The sequence below is a fragment of the Helianthus annuus genome, chromosome 14 (assembly GCF_002127325.2).
Source record: "Helianthus annuus cultivar XRQ/B chromosome 14, HanXRQr2.0-SUNRISE, whole genome shotgun sequence".
NCBI classification, from domain to species: Eukaryota; Viridiplantae; Streptophyta; class Magnoliopsida; order Asterales; family Asteraceae; genus Helianthus; species Helianthus annuus.
Window position 1 is genome coordinate 56,751,765 of NC_035446.2, and position 5,110 is coordinate 56,756,874.

Sequence of the window (5,110 nt, forward strand, 5' to 3'; positions counted from 1 at the left end):
ATTTTATACGTGAGGATGGTAGAACTCTTGAAGTGACGAAACCAATCGAGCTAGTGAAAGGATGCTAGCGAGCCGGAACTTGTCATAAGAATTAAGAAAACCTATCCAGAGATGGTATGGACTCGTGACGAAATGGACCGATCCGTTCTTGCAAGTCGTATTATTGCGCCAAAGTAGCAAGGTTAGTGAATTGTTTAATATGTGAATGTAGATATAAGGTTATGAGTTGAATAAGTACTTCCGTACGAACTAATGGTAGCACAAGTGTCACATGGAAAGGAAGATTTTAGTTTTAGAGGTCAACTAAATATTAAATATCAACTTAGACTTAATGTTGATTAGCAGTGTGAACGTTAGCATCTGGTAAGTAATTCGTGAAACAAGCTAACTAGCAAATTAAAATGATACGAATGGAGTGGCCCAGAATATAAGCTAAGGGTGTACTTAGTACATGTAACTAAAACAAACATAGAATGACTCTTAAAACCTGAGTTAAGTATGAAAGATTATGTATGAAATAGTAGTTATGTTGCGGTTAGGGTGTGGCTTTATAAGTCAACACAGGAAGGACTTTGACTCAGATTAATTCATGGAAAGGAACATAAAACCGGAGAACAAAGTGACATGAATGAAATGATTTGAGGCAAGACTTAAAGGCGTGCTTAGTACAAGTAATGGTAGTAGACTTAGATTGATACTTAATTCTCGTGTCGAGTACGAATAAGTAAGTATGAAAAGAGTAGTTGTGTGGTAGTAGTGATAGATAATTGAATGTTTACGGTATGCGTATAACATATGCTCACCTCTCATATGGATATGAAAGTAATTAGATGGCACATTAGTAATGGAATGTTGTGGTTTGCTAAGATGAACGAAAATGAAATAATAACTACCTAGTGATAGTGATTAAACCTAAATGGATGTTGGTAATATGTGTATATAGATGGTCTAAATCACCATGTGCCAATGAAAGCACTAAAAAAGAATGTTAATAATAGAACACGGAGGTAAAATCACGATAAGTACTCGTGGGGTTAACGCTAGAATGAAATACCATGTATGATACATGTGTGAGATGAAAATTTTGTTGATCCACTACGATTGGTAAATGTACAAAAGTCCAAGGCTTGATTAAGAAGGCAAGAACAAGATATATAGTTATGGTTGTATGTGCACACTACCTCTTTAACGAGTCACAAGTATTTTCGTGTTTTAGTAAGCAACTTGAATGAATAGGTGAAAAAGTAAGTGTAGCATTCTTCTAGTAGATATGAGAAAGGTTTCGGGGACGAAACCTCTTTTAAGTGGGGTAGACTTGTAACGCCCCAAAATCTGAATGTTTAATTCACTAGTATATTTCTTTGTTATGTGGCATGAGAATGTTTAACTAGTTTTTTTTATGATTAATTAACTAAAATTTAATAGTAGAGATTTAAGTTTGTGACAAATGAGAAGAATGACAAACATGAGGGGCTACATTTGGTAAATTGTATTAAAGTTTATAAAAAACACAATACTTGCATATGTAAGTGTGTGTGTGTCGTGAGTATAGAGATGGAAAGAGGGGAAAAGGTAGAACCTCTCAAGAACAAGGAAAATTCAGCAAATTGATGAGTGTGGAGTTGATAATCAAATGCATGGATCAATATCTAGCATTATCTCAACCTAATAAACATGTGGTAAGTTGTAATAGTTGATTTAGTAATTTTTATGAAATGGGTTTATGATGAATCCATGAATGTCTATGAAATTAAGCATGAAGGTGTATTAGAATCACCAAATAAAACTTGGGTTATGAACAATTTCAAGTAAATTGATGTTTTTACATAAAACCCATTTGGTGATGATGAAGGTGGCGACATGGGTGTATCACCCATGACCAATTCTTGTTTAAATTTGATGTATTATGTAATGTGTGAAGGATACTTGTTAGTTAGATTATGTATGAAATGGAAGTAATGTGATTTTGATTGTTGTTGATTAATGGAAGCAATAAGTAGGAGATGAGCATGAGATACTTGTACATTGTGCCTTAATTGTGGTACGCACACCAAGTGTTTGATGAAATGCCTAAGTAACAATTTTAGATGAAATTATGTGCAAGTGATGGATGAATATGTGTAGAATATAACAATGAAGAAATTAATGATAGGATAGCATGAGATTTGTATCGTAGATGAAATACATGTGGGTATTAGTTTCATGAAATGATTTTTGGTAAAAAGTATGCTTTAGGAGTTTGTACTCCATACTTGAATGGTGTGGTGCACACCATATGTCGGGCTAGTTTCATAAAGGTAATTTAGAAATGGATGTGTACTAAACATATAGCTTGTGGGCATACTAGTAAAGGATGATGCTGGGATTATGTTAAATTGCTAACTTGAATGTAGTTGACAATTGTAGTATCATGAGAGCATTAGTATGTATTGAATCGATTATCTATGTGTATGATATAGTTAATTGATCATGTGTTTGTGTGTGTCCTAAAAACACGAATATGAAATGTATATATTGTCACTAGTATGGTCTACCACATAAATATGGACATAAGTTTCTAAGTTGGAAATTAGTATGCTTGACCGTTGACTTTCTGAAAAGTCAATGAATATGTGAGTAGCATGGTTAGACTTATGAATATGTTTGTGAGATTATAAAGAATCATGTGATATGTGTTAGACCAATTATGTGTACGTATGATAATAAATTTGATTAAGTGAATGTTGAACAATGTGGTTGTCGGTTCATGTCTTATGCGTGATAAAGTTTGACTAATGAAAGTCTATGTAGCTAAGAGTTAGAAATGGATGTGATATGAATGAACATGCATACTAACTATGATATGGACATAATGACTTGAAAGGATAGGAACCCCAATTGACATGGACTCAAGTATGGAAGGCTAACGGGTCAAGGGGATACAAGGAAGCGAACTCGAAGACGGACGCTTAAGGTAAGTGACTTCCGACTCACTTCTTAGTAAGTATAGAGAGTTTTGATATCTATGAATGTGGGGAATCATGGAAGATCGTGTAATAAATGGAAGTACTAAGGTAGGTATTGTTGTAGTGGGTCGAAAGTAGTTGACTATGTCGGAAACAACTTGGAAAAATCAAACGGGTCAAAATTAAGAAAGTATGATAAAAGTATAGATTTGATTATGGGGACATGGGATTAAGTCTTAGAATGATTGGGGTTTGGAATAATGTTATTTTATGATTTGGGAAGTTCGGGATGCGCGAACGAGGGTCGAAACAGCGAAAAGAACAAAATTCAGGCGTCGGTGCTGCAGGGGCGGCGTCCCAGACGCTGGTAGCGGCGTCCCCGACGCTGGGCAGCAGTTAGCTGATGCCCTATCTTGCTGTCTATGCCCCAGCCGACGCCGACAGCCCCGTTTCTTCGTTTTCTTCGATCCCGGACACTGTAATCCCATTCCTAAGTCCCATTAAACTTCCATAACGTACCCCAACCTTACCAAATAGTTTTTGTGAAGTATGGGTGAGTATATAACTCATTTTTTTAAAGTTTCTAAAATGCACACCAAACTCATTAAAGAGTGTTTATGCGGTGCGGGTAAAAAGGGAGCGTTTGGGCAAGTACATGTGGGAATAAAATAAGTATGTAAGCCTTGTATGTATGGATTTAATTGCATGTTAGTAAATGGAAACCATGGGTAAACATGAATAGAAATGAGTATGTACGTAGACTAGTGTGTACGAGACTTATATATGTGTATATATGTTTGTGGTTAAGATTGTTAATACTTATGCATGTATTAAGTAGGACTATTATCTTTTAAGGAGTCAAGGTTAGATAAGATGCATGAATGCTAATAAACCTAATGTTTTCAAATGAGTGAGATTCGTATGAAGGTATGTACGGTGTTAATATATATACGAGTATTGACGATACTAACTGAGTTGTCTATGAGAATGAAATGAAAGTGCAGGTATGTAAGTGTTGGGCTCTTTGAGAATGGAGGCCCGGGGTAAAGAACGAATTCGGAAGAACATCATAATGGAGTAGTATACAGATATAGATTGCTACGTGGTTACTGATTGTTTATATCCATTAAATTATGTATGGTGTCACCATTTACTAATGTGTTAGTTATATATGGTGACTGCAGGTTATTCGAATCATCATTATCATAATGAGGGACGAGTGGACGAGGATCGAGTTGAAGATCATGGATTGTACGGAAAAGCGGTCACGTGGTTTGTATTCATATGTTATAAGGGTTACATTAACTAAGGATGAATGATGTACTTATTTTAAAGAAGTCGTTTTTAAACGGTTTTCAAGTATGTTAGAGCAACTAAAAGAAAGAAATTTTACGGTTCATTTTCCGCTGCGTCGTTTTGGGTCAAAACACTTATAGGGTCTTACATGAATCTTGAATTTACCAACTCGAATTGGGATTACCAGTTCTCCTGTATCAATTCCACTTATTCCCTCACTTGTTTCAGTCACACCTACAATCACTTGAGAAACAGAAGAAGTTAAAGATTTATCATTTAAATCACCTTTAGGAACGAAGCTTACCCCACTGATTGGTATATTCTTCATACTCTTAGGGTTGGTTTGAGTATCACTTGGCAGCTTCCCGTTCTGCTGCTTCAAGCTAGCTACCTCACTAGCTAACTGTCCCATTTGTGTTGTCCACGATTAGATGGACTTGTCTCTAATCTCATCCTTTTGTCTTCTCGCTTCATCCAACTGGTTCCTCTTCTGCAAATCTTGCTGCATGGCCTTCAGCATTTCCATGATCTCATTATTACCCGGACCATTACCTTGTTGGTAGCTTCTTTGATAACCAAAATTGTTGCCCCTTTGATAATTTGTCTGATTACAGGGCTGAAACGATTTGTTATTACCTTGGAAACCCGAATACCCTTTCCCATTTCCTTGCACCATATTCACCTCATCATATATGCCTACAATGCTAGGGCACTGATCAGCTATGTGCCCTAGATCTCCACAATGGCCACAGATGGGGAACTGCCCCTACCTCCGGTGTATTCTCTATTGCCCTTACCACTACATGCCGACCTCTTCGCGAAGATTGAGCTTTCCTTTTTGAAGTAGTTGCCATTTTCTCTAAATAGTC